Genomic DNA, 25,667 nt, shown 5'->3' with positions numbered 1-25,667 from the left:
GATACCTGTGGTTGTAGCACAGTGCTTGTCTTGGGATCCATTTCATATCTGTGCCTCTGCACAGCCAAACTCATGAATTTAGTTAGTTTGTTAACTTAACTGCTCCAGAGAGAACTGTGGGGGCTGTCCTGCAAGGACCTAACACTTCTTCCCCAAATGCAGCCTCCTCATGTATAACAAAACTATCTTATTTGAGATATTTGATGCCAAACCTCCTCACTGAAGAGGGAAACTGATTTTTCCCTTTGCATCATTTAAACACTTCATCTATCATTTTCATCATGTGTAAAATGAAAACAATACCAGTCTTCTTCCCAATGGCATCATTAGACCCAGCTCACTAGTTTCCTCTAAGAGATTCCCCAGATTACAGTAGAAAAACTTGTTGTTGTTGTTATTGTCATTATTATTAGTAGCAGTATTAGTAGTAGTATTATTAGTATTGTTATTGCTATTATTTCTTCACCACTATCAAGAAATTACATGCAGTCATAAGACGGATAGCAAAAAAAGTAAGGAAGAAGCCATATAGTTTTCTTTGGTATCTTTTTCTTTTCTTTGGTATATATTCTATAACTGGTCCTGCCTCTGTGAAGCAACACACCTGCTGCTGCAGTCCTGTTACATTACAAGTGAAGAGATGTGGATGAAAATACCTTTTTTCTTGCCATATTTTTCAATGGAATTTCTTCCCTCTCTCTTATAACAACCTGTTAAAGATTGCTATTGTCCCCTTGAGGGAAATAAGAAAGAAAAAGCAAGTCCTTCCCTTTTTCTTTTTCTTTCTTTTTTTTTTTTTTTTTCCTAGAGAAATGGTTACCTTTTGAAAGGATGTTAAGACATTCCTGAATAATTTCTGACAAAGTGCTTTTTTTTTTCCTATTAACTTAATATTTTTTTTCTTAAAAAGGATTTTCTCTGAAGAGGACTCTTAAAAGTAACAGATAAATTGAAGAAGCAGACAAAAATGTTTAACCTGCTTTGCTAATGTGCTGCTATTAAAATCAGCAGCATGTGTTTTTAATGCTGTGTGCTATTTTTCATTAAACCCCTACATGCATTGCAAATCATTTCTGTCGATCAGTGGTTGATCTTCTAAACTTTTTGTATATAAAATCAGAAGGAAAAGTAAAAGTTAAGGACAAGGAGCCCTCAAGATGTGTACTGCAGCCATTCCCACCAAAAAAAAAAAAAAAATGTTGAAGCAAGGGTTTCCAGCAGAATACAGGCATCAATAAGCAGAAACAACCTATTTCCATGGAAACAGCTCATCTAAAACCTGGACGAAGAAAGCATGTGAGTGCTTACCTGACTATGTGTCATCTTTAACATGAAGCTGGTGAGGTGACATATTCTCTCATGGAATCTGGCTGGCTCTCTGGAGCAGAAGAATTGTGGACCCCAGCTGAGGGAAAGCCATGGAACAAGTCTGGGACGGTGGGATCTCCATCCCAGTGTCCTAGGCCCATGGAGGGTGGGGAATTAAGCTGTTATTGTGAAAGGTATGCAGCACTAGCAGTATGGTTTTGTACCATCCTTGTGATTCAGGACAGGGAAACATGCTGAGAGGTGTATTAATCACGGCAAATCAGCTGGATCACTTGCCTTAACAATTTTATCCAATGGATAGAGAGAGATGCAACTGTATTTATCACAGTTTCAATGCTACTGGCACCCGGAGTGAAGATCACCAGTGTGTTTGAATGATACATTTTGTATTAGCACTTTTGTTATTTCCTCCTGAATTGGAACTTTTCTGCAGAGCTAGAGCAAACATAGAGCAAGTATAATTCCTATTGCAAACGTGAATACATGCTGTGTTAGAGGGGGAAAGAGTGCACTTCTCCTGGTGTTTAGACTAATCTTCAGTTTGTAAGAGGTTTTATAGGAAGTTTGCAAGAGCTGGTTGCCAGCAGAACCAGCTTGGCAAGGGAGGCAGACTAGCTGAGAAAGCCCTGTGGGGATCCTGGTGAAAACGAGCTCAGATTTGGCCAAGTGAGGAGTCTTTGAGAGCAGCATTTTGCATACATGTGGCAATGTTTTTTCTTATTATCTAACAGAAGCATTCAGAGTGAATATAAGCTGCTCTCTGCATGCACAAGCAGCTGACTGTCAGGCAGGCCAAGCACTCACACCTTCGAGGTACATACTGAGTGAGCCATGTTCTTCCTTTATTCACTGCTTAATAAAATGCACATAAAGGATCCCCTTGGACTCCTGCAATGATTGGAAAATCTGTTCAAGCAAGTTTGGGGGAGCACTGTGATGATATAGAGGTTGTTACAGGCTCACAAATCTCAGAAGACCCTGCTGTTTTCTCTCTGGATCTGCTAAGTGCAGGCCTGCAGTCACCCGATACTGAGGCAGCAGGAGGTGAGAATCTTCATCCTCTTTTAAAGCAGAAAATACCAGGAATGCCCAACATGTGGCCTCAAGACCACAAACTGCAGGATTTATAGCATGCACCCTGTCATTATTTAACTTTATGTGGATTACTGAGATTGCCAAGTGCACAGGACTTCAGCTTGCCGTGGTCTTTGTGCTTAAAAGACTTTCTCTTTTTCCCACTTCTGTGCTGGGTGTATAGAACATGACAATCTTTGTGAGACTCATTGTGGATCGTGATGCTCTTGATTATGTAATTTGTCAAGATGTACTACTTAAGGAGAAGCAGGTGCTCAGTACAGATTCTCACATCAGAGTTTAGCAGCCAGAGTCCCAATGCGTGCACCTATTTTGTATCAGCTGAAGGCAACAACAAGAAAAAAGTGATACTTCCATTTTTGGGCCCAGTTGGAAGTGTCCAAGCCAGCCATTTTTGGGCCCAGTTGGAAGTGTTCAAGGCAGCCATTTTCGGGCCCAGTTGGAAGTGTTCAAGGCAGTTTTTTTCAGCTGATTGGATTGCCATGTCCAAGTTGCAGATGCCATCTGTGTGACGAAATAGGAAAGGAGGGATTCTTCCCATGGGAGGTGCACTAGGAAGGAGGTTGTTGTAGGTGCTGAATGTTCTGTGTGTGACCACTTCAGGCTGTTGGGATTTTGTTGTTCCTCATGATGCTCTGGGCACCAAAAACCCTGATTAGATATATTTATGTGTTCAGTATTGCATCCTTGTAACAGTGAAGGCCAGCAAGACAAAGGAACTGATCCCATCTTCCGTCCAGCATGTGACATCCCCTGGCAGTGCTAGGGCTCAGAAAGGGATGGAGAATCAGGATATTTGGAGGTTATTTTCATAAATTACTACATGCTTTCACACACTTCCTGACCAAGCAAGCTGTTTGTGGAAAGAGACTTTCATACATTTCCAAGAACTCTCCATGAATGTTCAAGCATTATCTCCATTTGGCTCAAGGTATAATTCTGGGGCACTCAGAGGCTAAATGTGCAGTCCAACAGCATTGGTGGCTGTTATTACTATTTGTTTTCATATTGTATCACCTTCAATGAAAACCCATTCTTAGGTCAGTTCCATAGTCACTGCCCAGTTGCAAAACTAAATGACAGTTCATGCACAAATGAGCTCAAAACCCAAGTAACAGCATGTTTTAACAATAAATGTATTCAGAGCCTCTGTCTTTCCTGGTTAGCCAGGAAATGAGGCTTTTTTTGCCTCTGTCAAAGGCCTGGCAGGAGTCAATTTGGACACCTCCATAACAAACAGCTCTCCCTGACACTGACCACAGCAAAAAAAAAAAAAAAAAAAAAAAAAAAAAAAAAAAAAAAAAAAAAGAAAGAAAGAAAGAAAAGAAAAAAAATGAACCTGGGTGCCACATTTAAATTTACTTTGGGGTGCAGGGAAGCATCAGCCTGTCTTGCTCAGCACTGCCAGGGATGGTTTTTAGATCTCTAAACCCTAAGGTGCCTCAGGCTCAGCTCTGCTTTCACCTGTCCGGCTATGCTGAGGACAGGGCAGGGAAAGGAAAAGGAAATTAACCTAGTGTCTGGAAAAAGCACTGTATTGTTTTTCCAGAAAAAAAAACAAAAACACCACCAACCCACTAAAATCCCTAATGTTACCAGTTCACACTAGCACAGGCAGGATGATATCTAAACATTTGTGTGCATTGTGCCAAAAAGAAAGACAAAAAAGAAATCCTAGGTGGCCTTGAAATTACAGAGCGTGTGCTGCAGGAGCTCTTAAATTTCTGTGCAAAATACTTCACATCCTGAACAAAACCATGTATAAAAATAGGCCCATAAAAGATATGTGATGGCATTGCTCTGTGTGAGTTCCTGTGCATTGAACAAACACAAGAATCTCCAAGCAAACTGTAAGTTTCATGCAAGATACTCACAGTCATTTACTTTTTGTGACTGATCCAAGTTCCTCTCTTACCCTGAAAGAGAAAACATTGATAGATCCCAGAGCAAAGCAATTGTTTCAACATAGCAAATTGAATCCAAACATGAAAATAAGATGGAAGACCAATTTTCCAGAGTTGTAGACACACCTAATTAGAACTCTCAGCTGCAAACTCTAGAGATTCTAAATGCATGGGAAAGACATATTACTAGAAGTAAAATAATATGAGCAGGAAGACATGGCATAATTTAGTTCTAACAGATTATGTGGAGCTATGTAAAGATTATACAACAGCTAAGTGATCCACCAGTGCAACCAGAAATGTTTAAGCACACTGCTATCCTCCCAGGCACTGTAAAATCGCAGTGTTGCTGAATAATAACATAACTTCCCATATGCAAACCAGCTGGCTTGCACAAATGTTTTAAAGTGCTCATGACCAATACTTTGCTGTGGTATGACAAGCTTGCAGGATCAGACAGATGAGAGCTGCAGACTTGCAATGCTACCAACCAGTGCAATGAAAGATTTTCAGATCTTGAATGGACTTTTTTTTTTTGCATGATTTATTGAGAGCAGTATAAGTTGTGAGGAGCTATCAAAAGTAACACTATGCTTATGGCTGTGATATGAGCTCTCTTGCAGCTGGCTTTGGTACAGGACTAAGACTTGGTTCTTGTGAATGCAAACTTCTTGTGAGGTTGTTCATGACTTAAAGTATACATAAAACACTGGGCAAAAGAGACATAGAAAATATTAATAACCTTTTGACAGATATTTTGATAATTTCAGAGAACTGCTCTAGGAGAAACACATACAATAGCTGCCTTGTGAGTCTTCTCCACCCTACTTTCCCTAATCTCCTAGTTATACAGTAAAGGTAACAAACTGTCTGCCAGAATGATCATGATAATGCTACAAGGTGCAGCTAACAATGCAAAGAACTTGCCTGAAGTCTGCCTGAAATAAATGTCCAACAAGAAAAAGATGGGGCAGCTCCTGATTTCTCCTGAAAAACAACTAACACTCAAAGTGGAGTGCTGTCACAGAAAGAAATTAGGAGGAAAAATATTTGCAAAGAAGGAAGATGAAAGTAAATAGATGTAGCTTTAGTCCATTTTAGAGGGATGACCTAAAATCAACAAGAAAAAAGGAAGGTAAATTAAACTGAAGCTAAAGTCTAAAGGAGAAATGATGAGCTGACCTAAAATTAATAGACTAATATCTTTTAAAGGCAAGGGGGACCAAATAATCATCTAATGTGATTTACTGCTCTAGTGAGCTCCTCCTTGAGAAGGACAGGATTCTGAGATTATTGACATCCACCTTTTTTTTTAGTCAAGACTTAAAGCTGACTATTTGAAAATTCTCCACGAGAGAAAATGCTGAAAAGGCTTGTCAAGCTCAGGAAAATGGACAAAACCAAAGAAAGAAAATAACAAAATAGTGGAGATTTTGTCTGCTTCACCAACATTATCAAAAAACAAAGACTATTATAGAATGCAGCATGAAATGCTTTTCAGAATGAAAACTGACATTTGGGTTTGACAACATTACAATTATAAAATTTACAATTCTGAGTTTTTTCCCTCTCAGCAAACATGTTTGAAGTGAGCTTACTTGCACAGCATTAGGAGGGTTTTGATAGTAAATTTTCCTATGAAGAAAGGTTCTACTTATATTTTTCTAGGCTCACCTTTATACCATGTAAGTCAGACAAACCAATTCTGCCCAAAGCTCACATTTTCCAGCTGTGCAAAGGTAGACTTTAAAAAAGATATCTGGTCAGGGCAGAAGAGCATTGAGGGATAAAGAATTTGTCATATTTTCGCCATGACACTGAAAGATTATGAACCAAATGCTTAAGAAGCAGTCCAGGAGACCAAATGGATCAAAAAAAGACTGACTAAGACAGGGAAAATTGTATCCAACTTCTGGAGGCTTTTCAAGAGGAAAAGAACTAATCAAAGGATAGTGAAGCACTGGACCAGGTTGCCCAGAGAAAAAAGGTTATGCCATCATGAGTCAAGGAATATAGCCCTGGGATAGTGCAGGATTCCTGGTGAGTGTGAGTTGGTGGTTCATTGATTTTTAAGCCCTCTGTCAAAGACTGGCAGCAATAAGCTGTAGGGGGATACAGTGTGGGTAAATGAAGGTGGTATAGAATGTAATCTTATCCCCCAAAGAGTTGCAGCTGAACCAATTACTAAAGATCAGGAGCAGGCCTGATGTTAACAGGCCACACCTGTAGCCAATAAGAACAGTGTTATAAAAGAGTGGATTGGTGGGATCTGGAGTCAGATGGCTGCTGCAAGGACCAGGAACAGTCAGTGCTTAGAGGAGGTGCCTATGAGAAACACTGAGAAGGTACGAAGCCCTGTTGATATGGAATCCTTGCACTATAACGATAATAGAACTCTTGGCATCTAAGACAACAATAGCCCATACATAAAGTTGTAGAAATGACTTTTGGATGTGACTGCTGCTGAATTCCCCGAGCAAGCTGATGCAGCAGGTGAGGGGAAGCAGGGTCGAGAATTACAGCACCAAAAGCCAGATCGCATAAAGATCCATTTTGGAAACAGGACACCTCAGGAAGAGGTATTACAGCATCGAAGCTGAAAAAAGCTAACCTGTTTTACTTTGCACGTAAACAAATGAAGAGCACCCACACTGATACAGCACCTACATGGAACAGTAAGCGAGGGCTTTTTAACTCCTAATTATCTTTAATGAGATTACTGTTACATACCCAAATGGGCACCTCAGCTGCACAGTGTTTTCTGTAGATTTGGAAGGAATATTTCCCTTTTAAAAGGTGTTTTGTTTTGTTTTTTTTTTTGCATTCAGCCATTCTTCCAAGTTGCTTAATGCAGGAAGAAAGTAACCAAACCAACCGAAACAAAAAGTGAAATGCAAAATAAATAACACTTGTGTAGTGGAGAATTTAGAGAGGTGAGGGTTCTCTAGAGTCTCTCTGTTTTTGACCCATGCTATAATTAATTGCAGTATAAAATGTGTTCCAAAATAATTGCAATCAGGTTAGAAAATGTCAGTTGCTCACCTGTGCATTCCAAAGAAGTATCTGGGTTGTGTTTTTAAAGCTACATGAAAACAAACTCAGCTAGAAACTTTTGCAATTCAAAATATTTAGCTGAATGACAAGAAAACTAATCCTTGGTTTATTATTAGACATGATAAAAGATTTCTGAACATCCTAGATGTTCATATTTTTCTTTTGCTTTTTAATGCAGTGCTACACTGAAAAATGACTTTGTCAAAAAACATAGCTGAGTCTTTTGAAAGTGAGAAGTGGTTGTTGAAACAGAAAACAAAATGCCTCAAAGAGGTCTAATGTTTGGAGACGTGTGCTCTGCTCTTTCTCTTTTCCGTTCCCTTTGAGGGTGGCATCAAGTCTGATGTCCAAAAATTGAGGTGCTCAGAATCATTAGCTTCCCCTGAAACACTAAGGAAAGAGAAGCTGGGTCAGGTTATCTGTCCTTGGTGCAAAATCATTTAAAGCCAGAGGCTTATTTCAGACCTTGACATGCATTTTGCTGCTCCCATTAGCTACAGAGCATGAAGAAAGCAGTGGGAGAGTGTAGTGGAGGCTTCTGGTGTATACATTACTTACTAATTGAGCACACTGCAAAACAGCTGAAGCACTTCTGATTTTGGCTGTGGAGGCTCCTGATCCTGTCCTATCAACCAATGTAGGGGGATACAGCATGGGTAAATGAAGGTGGTTTAGAATGTAATCTTATCCCCCAAAGAATTGCAGCTGGACCAATTACTAAAGATCAGGAGCAGGCCTGATATTAACAGGCCACACCTGCAGCCAATAAGAACAGTGTTATAAAAGAATGCATTGGTGGGATCTGGAGTCAGTTAGCTGCTGCAAGGACCAGGAACAGTCAGTGCTTAGAGGAGCTGCCTGTGAGAAACATCGAAGAGGTACAAAACTCTGGAGATATGGAATCCTTGTGCTATAATGATAATAGAACTCTTGATGTATAAGATGGCAAACCAACACACCAGGAATCACACATCACCAGCGGATTTGTTCAACTCGTGGCTCGTACATCAGCAGAGGTGGCAATAACATTAACTCCTTGAAGGCCAGATTTAACCATGGGACCAGCTGCTCCCGTCCCTAGGGAGATGTGGATGGCAATAGCCTCCCTTTCCAGCCCTGGAAGTCAGATCAAGGAAGTCAAAAATAGGATTGTGGAGAAAAGCAGAGGATATTCCTGATCTTATGTGGAGGGAACCAGCATCCTAGAACATGCCAGTGATTGCATTCACAAGGCAATTAGAAGCAGTCGTGAGACTTAGTGGAAATTCATTACTCACATTGATGTGTGAAAAGGAACAAACCAATTATTCACTAGGACCAGACTGCTATCAAGGGAAGCAGCTGAGGGAAAGGAATCCTTTCACTTGTAAAGGGAGCACTGGTGACGCAGGATTACTGAGGTACAGTCAGTAAAAATAGTCCTCCAGAATGCTGTTTTGACAGATCAAATTTTTGGAATCAAAGTACATGCTAAGTGGCATGCTTAAGCAGATGCTGGGTAAAATCAAATTAGGGCTGGATTTAAATGATACTTTGAAATTGCTTTAGTGGTTCTTATTGATTAGGATATGCAATTTTACAGGACAATATTGTGTGTAATCAAAATGCAGTCATAAAGAAAAAGGTCAGGATATTACTGAGAAATAGCCTTTTATTTTTGTAGCAGTTAGTGAAGAAGACTGAAAACAGTAAAACTAAGCAGCATTTCCAAAGCATGGGCTACAATGTTCCCTCAATTTGAATAAGAGAATTTACTCAAACCACCAGGAGCTGTGTACCTCTTCCCCTTCTGTGTACAATTCTGCTCATATAACTGTGGAATTTCAAGTTAGTATTTTAAGTAATTTTCTGATTTCATTTTATTAGAGAGGAGAGGAATTGTGTTTCTTCACATTTTGGACTGAACAGTCAGCTGATGAATGCATTTGTCTTCACTTTATTAATTTTGCATAATTAATGCCCCCAAATTGGAAGTTTTCCCATGTTACAAATCCATTCAAGAGGTACCTCAATCAGAGCAGCTCTGATTTTCAGGGACACAGCGGGAGGAGCAGCAACATATTGGATGGATTATTGTTCAACCCCTTTTCTGTATTTGTGCTTGTGTACCCTAAATTTCAGCTGGCACCTCACAGGTCATATGTACACACTGAGGAGGAGGAGAAGGCAAATCCTCTGCTGAGGGAGTCCTAGGAATCAATCCATGATGGGAAAAATCCAGGCAGTTGTACATTCTGTTGGGTTCAAACTGGCCTGAGAGAAACAGTCCACCTTCCACTGGCAGAAGTAGTGGCTTTCACAGAAAGGTCCCAGACCAAAAATGCTGGTAAAAATGAATTCTCAACTTTCAGAAATTATTCATCTAGATGGCTTCAACACTGTTCCCTCAAGTAGTATGGAAACCTCCCATTCAATAATAAAAATATATTTCATTTTGATAATGGTTGAATTGTATAATTCATTAGCAAAATTATACGCTGGATACATGTAATGAAGGAGGTGTGTAAATTCAATATTATCATTCATATTTAATGATGCCATGCAAGCTGAAACAAACAGAACTGGAAAAGTAGAAACATAATGCATTCACGTTATTGAAATGAAACATTCATGCCTTTCCAAAACCAAACAAGAAAATAGAAATGGCTCATTTAAACATTTTCCTGTCAAAAAACAAAACAAAAAAAACCCCTAAAATTGACATCCTCCCATGAAATGTTTTTATTTTAAAAACTGTTATTCTCTGCTGAGGAACAAGTGTTCTGCAAAAAAATGTCTGCCTGCTCTCACTGCCAGATACAAGCAATGGAGCATTGATTACACTGTCTTTGGAAATGGAGATCAGCCCTGATGGCAGTGACTTGTTCCCAGCCTCTCCTCTCCAGTTTGGAGGTGCAGGCTGAGATGGTAGCAGTGTCCTTGTGAAAAGCAACTCTTAAAATGGCACATCTGGACTGGTCAGGCTGTGCACCCAGCAGGCCCTCTGCAAATAGCCCAAGAAGGGATCTCAGCATAAAGCAATGGTAAATTACAATAACTATAATGCAGGTGATAGCATTTTCACTGCTCAGAAACTACCTGGCACTAGTGAGCAGAGTCACATCCACTCCAAAACATGTCACTTCCAACTCAAGGAAAGGTCATTTTCTGCTTCCTGACTTGAAAGGACCTTGCACACCCTAAGAAAAAGTGATAAAGACATGTATGTTTTTATGTGATCCTTGTTCAGCCTGCTACACACCTGAAAATAATCTTCCCCAGCTGTGTCCTGTACCAGCCTGATTTCCCCCTCCCCTTGGCTCATCAACACCAGGTGATAACTATATCTAATCAAACATCCAGGCTGTCTGAGAGAAAAAGCTACTTTGTTCCTCCTGAGAGTAAATTTCTCCCAAATTCATCCAGAGAAACAAAATCAGCTGAATAAAAATAAGTAGGAGTGCATCTGACAGCTATTTGTAAGAGCTCCATAAATTCACATATTTCCCATCACTTAGTGCACTTCAGGAACAGTAAAGATGAATATGCTTTCCTGCCCATCTGAGGGGGCTTGTGGCTATAATTAATAGGGTATTATTGCTGAAGTCTAATTACATTCTTTAAAGTATGCTGATAAAGGCAGATGAGGAATTGTTTTAAAGCTGGATTCCAACACTGTTTCTTTTATCCATGCTGAAACCTGTCACCAAATAAGCAAAATCTGGTGAGAACAAGTTTCACATGATAGCATTTTTACCACTCTTCCCAGCAAGAAACATAATGAGAAGGAGGACCAGAGAAGTTGGCAGAATTTAAGGCGCATTTTTTGTGCAATTGAGTTTACATTTTGGTGACTTTTTTCCTACTGGAAGAGCTTTCTCATTTCAGTAACAATGGGGCTATCTGTGTTCATTTCTTGCTAATCTTCACCTGGTTACTACTCCTGAAGTCTTCTTTGACCTCTCTTTTTATTGTCTACAGGTGTGACCAGACCATAAGCAGTTTGGGACCAGGGCAGCACATCTCCTCATAGCAGGTAGGATATGAAGGTTCTGCCTCTGATTAAGGTTTCCAGACACAATTGGAGCATGACAGGTCATTTCCACAGCCTTTGCCATCCAGGTGGGTGGGATTCTGTGTGTTCATTTGCTTGAACCCTTATTCTTTGCACTCATTGTTCTCAGACATGCCCACAGAGTGTACTGCAGTTTATCTATTTTTTTACCTTATCTTTTTTTTCCTAACGAAATGTTTCTTTGACCTTTAAACACTAGTGAAGGCAGATGACAATGTGCACAAAATTCCTGTCTTAATTGTTTTGAGTGATGTGACTTCATTATGAAACTTCGTCACAAGCTTAATTACTCTCAGTGCTGCATTAACAGCAAGAGGAAGGTATCAAATGAGACAACGAAGGGAGTGCAGTGGTTTTGATCTTATTTTCTGAAATGCAATGATCTCATGCTCTCACCATTTATTAATACAGATCATTTCCTCCCATTTCTCACAATTGAATTGAGTCGCTGTTTGCATGTTGATGGGGCAAATGAGTGGGGAGCTGCGTTTGTCATTGCCTGGTAATGGATGGGAGCTGCTTGTTCGCAGACAGGCAGCTCCTCTGGAGGCCCTGTGATTTGCCAGAATATATTACATTTTTCCAAGATTATTGCACAGCAGATGATTAATACTGCATTGTCAAATGGCCTTTTCAAGGACTGAGCAGGGAGTGTGGGGGGACTGAGGGAAAGCCTCAGAAGACTAATATCCTATCTGTACCTTGTGATAGAAATGCATAATTGCAAACAGTGCTTTGTAACTCGCCACTATAAAAGGGGAAAGCCACTGAGCAATGTGCAGCTAGAGGAAATATGTCTTCAGCTGACACTGAAAACCAGCAGAGCCCTCTTGAAATCAATGTGGCCCCACTGGTTTGAATCAGTGAAGAAACTTGCCCAAAAAGATCACTAGGGAGGTGCAGCAGGGCATTACCACAGGTCAAGCAGTGATTTTAGCAGGATGAAGAAATGCAGCCCTTAAATCAAGGACAGTTTCTGGTGTTGGGTCTACGGGATTATGCAGCTAGAAGAAGGATGGCTAGAAAAGTTAGGTGGTATCTGTTCTATGGTAGTAAAGGAGTGTGCTCGATATCAGTCTGGGTGGGAGGGTGAGGAAAAGCTGCTAGCTCTTTGCTGTAGGAGCTTTGTATGGACTGGATGAAGTGCTTCTGTGGGTATAGGGTGACTGTGAAATGTGCTAAAGATGTGCCTAAGGCTACATTGGTATTTGTAGTCAGCAAAGAGCTCTGCAAAGCCCCTAGCACAGGATCTAATGCTGGTGGAAATGCTTTAGTAGTCTTGAGTGGTGGAGGTGAGAAAAGGTTGTATAAAGCATTTCTCAGCTCTTGCCTCTCTGGTGTAGCTTTGGTTGTGTTTTGGAAGTGTTGGAAAGCAAAGCCTTGTGTAAATGCCCCCACATGACTGAGCTGGGTTTGGATGGACCTTGGGTGGGCTTTGTGATTTTTATGGCTACAGCAGCAGCAGTGGGGCTTCTACCTCTCAGTCACAGGAGCTTGAACCAAATTCAGCTGTGAGCTTAAATAATGTGAGAAAATGTCTAAAATTATTCACCTTCCCCTTCTTTAGCCTTTGCAGGAGCACTTTTGGCAAGCTACATGTGTCATGACTCAAAATCCTGGGAGCACATCCAAACTGGAAACGCTTCCCTCTCCTTCCACTCACGTGTCCTCCCAGCTGTGTTCACTGCAGGCAGGTTGAGCTATTCCTGACAGGAACAACTTTTTGATGCCACCTTGTTTGGGCCACAGCTTTCTGTGTATATTTGGCTTTTATTTCTTCCACTCCCTTACTGCTCCAACAGAGGTCCCTTCTAGGATGACACTGGCAAAGTTTTCCTACGTGTCAGAGAAAGAGGATGTGGAGGGGTGTTGTGCTGGAGGACTCTTGGGTCTGTTACACAGCAAAGATTTCATTCCATGTTTGCTATCCTGAAGAGATCAGCCAAAATCACACTTAATATATAGACCTGGATGAATGCAGATTGTGTCCTTACCAATTTCCTCCAAGCCAGATAGGGTCTGATAGCATCTATTCAGCATTGTTTATGCTTCACCTATGCTGCCAGCTGTGAGCTGAATGTAAGGCCACAGAAAGCAGTTCAGATCTCTCTCTTCTTGGTTCTGGATTCTCAGGGAAGGCTGAGTTCACCCTATATGCAAGAATATTCTTGTGGTAGCTTTAGTTTGTCCAATTGTGCACTCATTGCACACTAAGTGTATTTCTACATGGCTCTGTCTAAATATGATTCATATCCCCTCCAGCTTCATCAAAGCATGTTGCCTAAAGCAAAAAAAAGTTGCTTAAAATTTTTTGTTAAAAAATCTTGTCAACCTCCCTGTGTTTGGGACGAGACTTTCAGTGAGGGTTGGTTTTGGTTTTTATTTTTTTTTTCCTTAATTAAAGATTCATTTTTTAGTCTTGTGGGTCCAATTTTGCCATATAACTATTGGTCTGGAAATCAAACTTTTTATATTTGATGCTTGGATTACTCACTTGTTCATTGTCCAAGGAAGGATGCTGAAACTTAAAGTACTACCAAAAAGACCTGAGAAGAAACCAATTGTAGCAAATGATGAGTAAAGAAATCTGTTTAGCCTGGGCCCTTTGGCATCCTGATAGTGTTTTTGTATAGCAAAGTTTGAAGAGAATTTTTTGTTCCCCTTTTAAAAATCTGCACACATAAATTGATCGCTCTGAGACTGTTGTGTTGCATCAGGGGTAGCATGGTAATCTGGGAGAAGTGTTGGTTTATTTCCTTGCCATCAATTATCTGGTAAATATTTGGGAACAGTGAGCATTTTCAATAGAAGTTAGGTGGGTGAATGAGGGTAGAAAAGGTCATGGCCCAGGTGATTTATCTGCAGGAAATAATTCAGCTGCTTCGTAAGACCACTTCTGCATCTGGTCCTTTGATTGCCAAACTATTCATTCTTCCTAATGCATCAGATAAATGTGTAAGTGAAGAAACAAAATAAAGAGCTGCTACAGTAGAGCAGAAGGCAGATAATTTAAACATGGAAAAGCTGCGATGTCATGGGAGATGTACATAAGCATCCCTTTGTTCCTTTGTCCTTCTCCTGGCTGTGGGAACAAGCCAAGCTTTAATAGCAAATGTGTTAATTCAGTTTCTAAGTTAGCTATTTGGGAAGAGGATTTGCACTGTTGTGTTGCTGACCCAGAGGATGAAGTCAAAGAGATATTACAATAAAGGGGGAGGGGGACCATAACACAATTTCCATGGCGGGTCTGTTCTGTGCAGATCAATAAAGAGGCTTCATCAGTGTCAGCCCACTGGCAGTATGGCACCCAAGCCATGCTACAAACTGCTTGTGACCAGGGCACATTCCTTCATACTGTATTTACATAGTTTAATGGAGTTTTAAAAGGTCAGAATCGAAGCACTGTACACTTTGGAGCATTAACTGCATAATACAATTGTGTTGCTGCATTCTTAATTGCATCTTCAGAGTACTGGAGTTTTTTCCTTTTTCTTTTTTTTAACTGTAGGGCTTTCTGAGATGAGAATTGTCCATCTTAAAATTTATAAGTTGTAACAGGGACAAGAGACCTCACAACTGATCTGACAGGAATGCTTTTAAATCTCTGACTTCCTTTATTTGCAGTGGAGGTAGGTGTGAATGCAGTAAATGTCCATCATTCCAGTATTAATGAAGTTAAATAGCATTTGTTTCAGAGCTACAGGAAAAGAGGGCAAGGAATAATGCTGATGGATAATTAAAGACAAAAGTTTGACTTTTGGTACCCTAAAGCAATCTCTATTTTACTTTGGTTATGTTGGTAGCTGGCTGAAATATTTCCTGCCTTGTTTTGGACCACATCTTGGGACCACAAGAGCTTTACCAAGCCCTCAGGCTGTTTACCTCTGAAGGGAGAGTCTCAAGCTGGTCAATCACCAGAGGACAGAGCCACACATATTAAGTTACAGTATAAAGGCATCAATTTCTTTAAAGAGCAGGTGTGCAGTGTCCTGTGTTTGCTCTGTCTGATCAGGGTGTCCTAGAGCTGAGTACAGATTGTATGTTAAACTCTCACTATGGGATGTCTTAACCTTTCCAAATGACCATGTCCAGCGTGGAGGGCATTGCATACAGCAAAATCAAACTCAGCTCTATGAAGATGTTTCTATCAACCTTTTCACTGGGCCTAAAATATTTGGTGTATGACCTAGCAATGAATCAACAGCCCACACAGATAAGACATTAGCTCATATTTGTTCTTGCCCTGTAATTGATTTCCTTCAGCACAGTCTATGCATAGACTAAGCTGTCAGCTCAGATAATTCTGCCATGAAGCCCCTGCAGCAAGTCCCACAGACCCCTGAATTATCCCAGCAGGTCTGATAAGGAGATACAGTGATGGAGAGGACTTTCTGTGCCATTTATTCCTTTTCCAGTCTTCCTCCACCTTCATGGTTTCCTGCCATGCTCAGAGCACAGGTTTCACATAGGAGTTGGTGCTGGTCTTTCTCTGATGAGCTATTTTCCAAGTAGAAGTGGAAATGTGAGCATTTATTAGCAGTTTCTCATCACTTGTTGCTTGCTGTTAGAGAAACAATTATCTGAGGGATTTGAGTTGTTTATGATACCTGGTCTCTTAGGTCACTGACAAATGAGGGTTCATTTCAGCTCTAGGGTTTTGATTGTGTTACTTTGGTAACTGTGGGAGCAAAAGGCGGCTTTGTCCTACTTCAAGAAATAGAGGCTGGCTCCCCGATTCAGGCTTTTGACAGTGTCCAGGATTTTTATGGAGGGTATCCCGCATCCCTTGCAACTTTGCAATGGCTCTGATGCATAAAATATGCTCCTTAAGTGCTTTGTCCCCAGGGAGAAACTCGCTGGGAACAGTCAGGAGAATAAACTGGTTTTGCAACAAGCCTCAAGTGATTCCCTGGGCATAACCAGCCTGCTTAATCTCACTGTGCTCTTGCAGAGGTGTGTGGCTTCCCAGCAGAGCTCACTGTGTGCTGGCTCTGTTGGGGCTCAGCAGATAGGATAACAGGATCCAGACAATGCAGCTGATGAAGATACCATGAGTCAGCTCGTGCTATGACTCCTACTGTAGCTTCTTCCTCCTCTTCCCCTTTTTGACCTGTTGACAAGATGATATATTTTTGCCAAACATGGCAAAGTGTTCAGTAAAACAGGCAGGTCATGATTCTGCTGAAGCATCTATGCTGACTTTTCAGCCAAGACTGGAAGGCACCTCCTCCTGCTGGGGGCAGCTCTATTCTAATTCTTCCTTCCCCAAATGAGGATAAAACTCCTCCTATCAGTAAGACCACACAGGTGGTGCTAATGCTTAGAATTCTTCAATGGCTTTCTGCAAACCACACCAGGGAACAGGAATGTCACTTCAAAATGTTTTTTTCTGCTGTCAAACTGCTGAAGCTTCAAAGCAGTTTCTTGCTGTCTGTGCTTTCATGCAGTTTGATGCTTGTGTTTTTAGGGTTTATACATTAATGCTTGTTTCAGGCAGTCTCTGCAATAGCTCGTTCCACACAGGGCAAAACCCTCTAAGAAATAGAAGACCTCTAGTTACTATGGCTTAGTTCTGTTCAAAACAATTCTTACAAGACAAGAGAGATCATTAGTTCTTTGGGTTCATGAGATGGCAAGAATTAAGAGAAGTTGCTCTGCTGCCCTGTGAACTAGTGTAAACAGAGCACTAGAGATGGGCAAGAGTAAGAAATGAGCTTTTCTAAGCTGTTCTCAGGGAAGAATTATTTTATACGCACAAAATAGAAAATATCTTTCTCTTGGTACTTCTGAAAATGACTAGTGGAATGATTTAATGCTATGTAATGAAGGGCAAGAGTGAAGTGAAACACATTCTCAAATCCCTTTTCATCAGTTTCTTGGAGATCATAAAATGCTGAAACTCCAGAGCCTCTTAATGCCAACTTCAGCTTTGGAACCACCCTTATTTCGACACTTTAAATGTCAGGTTCCTGCCATCATCTTGCTGTGTTTGTACCCTGCCATCATGTCTGGAGGAGATGGCACACTTCCTTCTAAAGGCTGCATTTAATCTGCTTTCTAAAGGTATGTTTTTTAGCCATTAACCTCTACTCTCTGATCAGAATTCTTCAGAAAGAGCCTTATTTTTTAATCAATGTTTTGCTCCAAGGACAGGAGGAGTTTAAATTGTGAATTTCCTTTCCTAGATGTCTCCATGCCATCTCCACTGAAACTAAAGTAGTGGGTCTGAGTCATCTTTGAAGTATTCCAGTTTCATGCTGAAATCAGTTGGATACACAGGATAAAAATGCAGTAATGCAGGAGTGAATCATCTCAGCAAAAACTTGGGGTTTCTAGCATTCACTTCTGCAATGCTCCATAGAGTACATGGCTGATCAAACTATGGGTGCCATTGCTGCCTCCTACCTCAAATTGGTTTTCAGAACTGCATGAGGGACAACTTCCTCCTGGTTTTCTTGGGATAGCAAGGAAGCAGAAGAGTAAAAGTTCAATATCGTCCTTATTTATTTTTAATATTTTCCCTGTGATTTATTATCTCAGATACAGGATGTTTCCCTGAAAGCTATGGTTCTTTGTCTGTCTATTCAATATAGCCATGTATTTGTTTAGGCTGAGAGATCTGAGCTTACAGTATCCAACATTACAGTGAAGTTCTTGCAGGCTCAGAATATTTGTAACATGGAAATTCCTCCTCCTGTTACAGAAATTCTGCTTTCTTTGGAAGAAATGACAGGAACACCTTACTGCCTTTTTTTTTTTTTAATCAAATTTACCTATTGAAATTTTATCCATTTTACTTCTTGAAAACTGCAATGGTTTCATATTCTGAATATTGCTTTTTCTGGTCTGCAGAGGTTAAGGGAGTGATCAGGAGCTATCACATTACCAGAAGGTATTAAAAATATGGAAGGTGATTGAGAAGGGCTCAATGTAACTACTAGCGGCATATAAAAATGAATAATATGCAGCTTAACAGTTTTGATGCTGCTTCTATTTGCCTTATCTATGAAAGATACAGCAATTTTCTGCTTTGCCAATCCTCTCATCTACCCCAACTCACTGCTATTTGTCCTCCTGGCTTCAGTCTTCGTCCCCAGCCTTTCCCACAGCATCTTGACTTCCAGTAAAATGGGGGAAGGGAAAAAGGAGGAAAAAAATTACCAAAACCAGCCTAAAAAATCCCCAAAGCTTGGGGAAAATATTAGAGTTCCCTGTGCTCCCAACATGAAGAGACAGGAGGTTGCTTAGGGTCTTATGTACAGGCTGTTCAAAGATGCTCACGTGTCCAGTCCAGGAAGAACATTGATTTAAGTCTCTGCCTCTGAAGAACAAAGATGATGAAAAATTCAATGCAAAATGGAAGGCAAATGCAGCCAAATACCACTTGATGAATCACCAGTGTAATCCACCAGTATCACAAGCCTCTAGCAAAACTGACAGCAGATAGTTTATCCCCAATGGCACAAAAATTATGGATGTGGTATTTATAACATCTCTGAGTAAGTAGTCCTGAGACTGGTCAATATGGAAAAAATATGAGCAGTCCCTTGTTAAATTTCTACCCTAAATATGTATTTATTAGCCTGACAAAATGGATCACATGGTGTGCATAGATGGCACAGAGCATACTGTCCTTGTTGCTCAGCTGGAGGGAGACACAGGAAGGTTACTTGGGTTAGAAACCAGGTCAAGCAATCAGCCAAGGAGCTGGGAACAACAACATTATGTGCTGTCAGACCAAATCTAACCTGCTAAAAATACAAGCAGGGCAGGCAGTGATCCTGCCTGCCAGTTCAGTGCCTCTGCTGCTGCTGAGACACTGCTGAAACCCTTTATCTCATTGAAAATATGTTTTTTTTTCAAAAATATAAACAGAACCCAATCCTGTAGAGGAGAACATGTTCAAAAAAAAGCCAGTTATTATATTGGGAAATGTTGAGAAACCTTAGTTGAGATAGCACAGAGGGAAGATTTCTACACCAAACTGCAGATACCACCAGTGACAACAGTGAATGTGTTACCTAAAGTTTTATACTGCATTTTAGCAAGCTTTTTTTTTTTTTAAAGTTGGAAATGTAAAAATATGTTCCTTCTCTCTGAGTAACAGAAACAAATGTTTTTAAGGGTTAATATGATCTGAGGGGGTTTTTTTGTTGTTGTTGTTTTGAGGAGGCTTATTTGAATAATACTCATTATTGGGTTTTGTTTTATAATATCTATTCAACTCTTCAGACCTGGCAATACCTCTGAAGCCTTCAGTTTCAATTTGGCCATCTCCATGTCTGTGTTGAGGGAGGAACATAATTGTGAAAACAGGCTTAGCAAAACCTCTCAGTCTTGGTTTTTTGCCCAGTGATACATTGGAGGACTTGGCTATATGAATGTGTATGTTCTGGAACATCAGAGATGAAAAGAAATGGAAATCAGCATTGCATTTTTCCTTCCCTTCAAAACCATAATATGATCTCCATTTGCTGTCATGCCAGTCAGTGTGTGTAGGATGTGTCTAGCCTGCTTCAGGTCTGAAGAAGGTGTCATACACAGGAGCTATCAAGGCTCAGCTCCTCAGATCTGCAGGAAATTGAATTTGATGGATCAGTAAACTCATCTGGTTTTTCAATCCCATTTGCTTTTGCCCCACTAGAAGCCTCAATGGGCTAAAATGTCCCTGACCTGTCCACTGTGGAGTCACCTCTGTAACTGGAATAGATGGACTAGGTGGCATGGATGAAGGCTGCTGGGGCAGTCTTTTGGTGTTTTCTTCCTGTCTCACCTAAGTGCTTGGAAAATACCGAAATTTCCCGCAGAACCTTTCCAACAGAAACCAGCTATTTTCATGGGGATTTATCCATTGGATCCTGGGACAATATTCTTACAAAGTGCTCATTCTATGTGTGTGTGTGGATGGTAGGGAATGCTGCTTTTAAGACAAGAAGAAAAAGCAGTAGACAGACAGAGTTTTAAGATTTTTTCCCAACAGGAAAGAAATAATGTCTTTGGTTATATTTTCTTTGAAAAACACCTCATGCTTTCTAAATTCAAAATGTGCCATTCTGTAGTTTTTTAGCCTTTTTATACCTTAAGTTTACCAGGGTATTGAAGGATGGAGATTTTCAGGTGTTTGAAAGCTGAGACTACTTTTCAGTGAAGTCACCAGGAGCTTCATGACTAATTTTAGTAGGGAGGAGGAAGGTGAGCAATCCTTGCCACCTGACATCAGACAGGAAGCTGAATACCTCCACAATTGCTCATCTGCTGACAATTCAAGAGTATTTTGCTATCTTTAAATAAATAACATAAAAGGTCACCTGTAGACTTGCCTCTGAAAACAGGAGAAAAGAGGAAAGCTGCAAAAAGTTTCCATGGCTGCTCCGTTTTTACTTTCCAGTTTTTTGCCTGGCAAAGCCATCCATTGCTTTCTTGTTTGTTCTCCATCCTCTGCATGTCTGTCCTCATCCTTCTCTCACATACCTGTGTATGACTAAAGGTCTCTGGTCCTTTGTGATCCAGCTCCTTAAACCACAGAAGTGCTGAGTGGAAGGCACCTCTCGAGGTTATCCAGTCTAACCTCTCTCTCACTTTCTTTTCAAAAAACATTTGTCTAAGAACCTTAGGAGCATCAATCATCTTTACCAAGTGACAGCATCTTATGAAAAATCCAAGCTATCTGCAGCTTTGTGACCCTTCCAATTTATAACTTGTTCCTCTTCCTCATCTCCTCTACTTTCTTGTGGCTATGGCAGGCTGCCAAGTTTTTCAGCAGGACACGTCTACATTTTGTTTTTCCCTGTGTTCCTTTCCCCTCCCACTGAGTTGTCCAACTCCCTGTAAATTTGAGAGTCTTACCATCTTTTCTTTACAAGTTAATATGGCCCTGTTGGGCACACTTGGAAGAAGCCAATAATCAAATACCAGAGAAGATGGAAGTGCTTTGTTTGTCATAGTGCTGGATCACTTGACAATGAAAAATCATTATCCCCTGAGTCATTCAGCACCTCTTCTTTGAGTAACATACACCAAGATAGCAACTGAAGTGCCTGGTGACCATGGCCATAAAAAGAGGGTGAGAAATACTGCTTGTTCTTTCTACCCACCTCAGATTACAGGGCAGCCACACCATGAGTTTTCTTTGGCTTGAAATGCCTCCTCTTCCCTCTGCTGAGGAAGGCAGAGCCAGGGAGGAACAGACTGTGGCATGTGGGAAGCAGCAGAAGGCCATGGGAATAAAACGCACTTGCTGCTGCTGCTGAGTTATTGATGGTGGACAAGTGCTGTTGAAGCACGTAAGGACAGCCACGTGGAAAGGGATGCTAAGAAGGTAGACCTGGTGAAAAAGCCCAAAGCAAAAGGAACTGTGGGGGGTTCTTCTCTGCCAGGGAGCTGTGATGCTGCTGGGCTTCCAGACAGAGTGGGATGCCTAAGACAGCAGCAGAAATATTCATTAAAATTACTGTTTTGGCTTTTTGGACAATTAGTCCGATAATTACGCCACTTATTTATTATAATAGCCTGCGGTTAATGGATGCTTTGCAAGGGAATTAATGTCTCCAAATTATTTTAGAAATACCCTGAATATGCCATCTTTATAAATAATAATGCAGAACATGTCTGTAGGATGTTTAAACAAGTTGCAGATTGCTGTGTCAGGGCACCCGGCTACCCAGACATGCTGACCACAGTTCCAAAGTCACACTTGCTCCTGAGAAAGTCAAGGGGAAATCTCTTGCTATGGATCTGGGAGCAGGAGCCTGAAGCTGCCATGTGCAGGGATGCTCTGTAACAAGCTCTGCACACACATCAAGGCCCTGCTCGTGCTTTGCTGCCAGCAGCAGGGGTAATAGCTCAGCTTTGGCTTGGTTTGTGCCCTGCCTCTTTGTCAGACAGAGATGGTGCCTTTGCCTACAGGCTGTGGCAGGCCTATTTATGATCTGCTCAGCACAGCCTGTCAGAGGCAGTTAAGATACCTTCACCTAAGCAAATGCTACTTGCTATTGCCTTGTTATAAAACAAAGGTCATTTGAACTGAAAATACCTCTGTTCCTAACTAGAGTGGGGGAGAGCTCTGTTTAGCTGGCTGCTGAAGCAGCACGGGAGCCATGAGAGTGGGGAAGGGAGCAGAAGCTGGAAGCTAACACAGCTATTGCCAGAGCACAGATGATGTTGACTGAGTTTGCATGGATAAAACAAGCAGCCTCTCCAACTCTCAGTTTTGGTTTCAGCTGGCTTATCCAAGGCTCCATGTGGAGCAGTGCAGCTGTGTGACCTTGCTTGATTTCACAAATTGCCATTAAGATATGATAAAGTCCATGAGCTAAATGATATGTAAGATTAGGGAAAGAGATAGCACATCCAAGGATTCAAAAGGAGAAATACAGCCTTGGCAGAGGCATAAAACTCTAAAGAAAAAGCATGGAAGAAAATGGCAATTGGGCAATGTCAAGCATCAGCCTTCTCTCATGCAGCAACACAGACCACCATTTTTCCCAACCCAGCATGCTGGAAGGGATGTAGCAGTTTCCTTATTGGGGTAGGGAATGTGTCCATGTTAGACTGTGCTGAACAGCCAGAAGCATGGCCACTTCAGCACGTGTCTCATCCCACTGCCCTGACTGCACTGGCTTCATTTTGCAGTCACAATAATTCCCATTTTCAGCTCCTTCTTCGTGCTGGCACACCAGAGAGAAAGGAGTGGTCCAGTAGTGGTGGCTTAGTGCCACACTGCTCTTTTCAGATACCCACAGCCTGTGTGGTGAATGTAAAACTCCAGGACTGGAGCCTGGGTGTGGGAACCCCAACTCCAACAGCTACAGAAGTACTCAAGCCACGCTTCCCAGACAAGGGGTGATTTGCACTGATTTGCATGGAGTAAATCAGCTGCACACATAAAGCTGCACTGTTTAATACCTCCATTAACTGCCTTTATATCAAAGGGGCAGCATGGAGCCTATCTTTATGCATACCTTGCTTTTGTGACACTGTGCCATATTTTTAAAGAAGGACAAGATGTTCTGTTCTACAAAGCAGCATCTACTGAACGATATGAACTAGCCAGGTACTTAAAATTATAATGGTGGCTAGCCTCTAATGGACTGAAAACTGTGTAAACATGACAAATCCCATAAAAATGAAGATAATTATGCCTTCTGTATCAGGCATTTTTTGAACATGAACAATGCATGTTCAGGAAGAATAAAGATTCACTGAAGCTACAGGGGAAATAATGGCAGCTAGCATTCATGGGGCTGTAACAAAATATTGTTTACAGATCTCCACTGGTTGTGAAATTATCTCTACTGAATAAACTGGATGTAGTCTAAAGCAAAGATTGAAGGAGCATAAAACATGTAATATTGTAGTTACAAGGCACATAAAATCTTATTGGATCTGTGATAAATATTTGTGCCTGAGCAATTTTACACTTTACAAACTGCTTTCCCTGGAGGATGGTTAAAGAATACAAGGACACCCTATTTATCAGTTTCAAAATCAAGGAGCTAACACCCTGTGATGAGGGTATAATATACCTGTGTTCAAAAGTGTCCAATTAATTGTTTAGTTTTTTTATTGAAAATACTCTCTTTTTTATTAAAGCTGCTTTCAATAGATGGGGTATCATCTCTTGGGCTGCATTAATAAAGGCAGAAGATGTCCCTAAAGTGATGCTGGTTTGGAATTGAAACCATATATTAAACTCCCCATGGGGGATGAGGAGTCCACAATGCAGAGTTAAATGGAAGCTCTGCATTCAGCTGCTGTACAACATTTGGAATTTTTCTGTGGGACTTGGACAGGCTGTGCTGTACATTTAAAAAGGATTTAGCAAAAAATGCAGGCATGTACTTTGTGAAATTTGTGGATGGGGAAGGAGGGCATTTAAAGATGAAGCTAAGATTCCCTAAGTTGCGATGACATGTTTTCTGCAATCTTATATTTTAAAATCCATAAGGACCTCACATGCTAATTTTGTTTTTTCCTTTTGACTTGGCCTCTTATACACTGATAATTCCTTACACATTTTTTTGTTGTTCTTCATTGATTGTTCCTGGGTGTAGCCATTTTTTCCTTGGGAAGAAGTCTCCCCCTTTTTCCATGCATGGAAGGAATTTAAAATATGAAAACTAAAATAAGTCTTCTCTGTAGATTACTTTCTCTTTTCCCACATCACTTTTTGTCCAAATCTCAAGCTTGCTCCTAGTTCAATTCTCTGTAGGAAGACCTTACCTTAACCTTTTCTTAATAGCATCTTATTTGTCAACTTCCTTTTTATTCACTAACCAGTGTGGAGGTTTATCCCTTACTCTTGAAAATAAGTATTTCCATCACTCCTCATAGAGGTGCTTGCTAATTGCCAGGTCAAATAGTCTCAGGATGTGGTTTGGTGTTCTCATTGAGTCATCCGTGTGTTTTCTGAAGAATTGATTTGGAGGAAGCAGAAAAGGGTGCCAAGTCACCACAATTAGACTGGGGAGAGCTAACACCTCTGAGCCTGGTGCAAATCTGTGCTGCTGAACAGCTGACTGACAGCAGGTGAAAAAACAGGAGATCATTTAAAATTGTGTCCACCATTGTGCAGATTTGGTGTAGGGCTTGTGCTCTGTGATACAAGAAAATATTAGTAGTGCCTCTCTGACCAAAATAAACTTTCTATTCATCTTTTAGGGAGGTAGGGGGTAACATTTTAAGGATCAGCATTGTTTCATGCTGGATGTGGACTGGAACAGCAGTATTAGAGGGAAGGTGTTTCTGTTTCAGAAGCAAAGTCTCAAGGTAATGTTCAGCAGCTAAATATCTACCGAAATGGGGGCAGTGGAAAGAGGAAAAGGAAGGTGGCCATGGATCTCTTGCAGAGCAGTTCCATATAATGTATTTGTATATGCATGCACGTTTACTTGCACCCCTGGAACTGTTTAGAGGGTTAGAACAGAACATTTTTTATTATGGAGTAAGTGCCACCACACATATATTCTGCCTCACATAATTCTGAAACTGGGCAATGTAGCAAGAGGATTTAAGTAACCCCGCCCTACCCAAAATGATCAAAAGCAGATGGCTTTGACTAGGTTGCTTTTCAGAACCATTGGTGGGCACTGGGCAGTGTTACCCATCTGCTGCAGTTGGGTGATTTGGACAGTGAACATGTTTGGAGAGCTAAGTGCCAGGGTAGGAAGCTCAGTGCCACATAGCTGTAAATAACTTCGGAGTATTCTATATGATTAAACATCTTTAACTGG

General features: G+C 40.9%; 1 long non-coding RNA gene across 1 annotated transcript in view; it reads left to right on the top strand.

Annotated features, from left to right (window-relative positions):
• The first annotated feature begins 11,353 nt into the window (after positions 1-11,353).
• LOC135447394 (uncharacterized) overlaps positions 11,354-25,667 on the top strand; it is a 52,642-nt gene continuing 38,328 nt past the window's right edge. Inside the window, exon 1 of the long non-coding RNA XR_010440094.1 lies at positions 11,354-11,397. This is a non-coding gene — a long non-coding RNA (uncharacterized LOC135447394). The remainder of the gene's footprint in view (positions 11,398-25,667) is intronic.

The sequence above is a fragment of the Zonotrichia leucophrys genome, chromosome 4, assembly GCF_028769735.1.
Source record: "Zonotrichia leucophrys gambelii isolate GWCS_2022_RI chromosome 4, RI_Zleu_2.0, whole genome shotgun sequence".
In the NCBI taxonomy this organism is placed as follows: domain Eukaryota; kingdom Metazoa; phylum Chordata; class Aves; order Passeriformes; family Passerellidae; genus Zonotrichia; species Zonotrichia leucophrys.
This window is presented reverse-complemented; position numbering and strand designations above follow the sequence as displayed.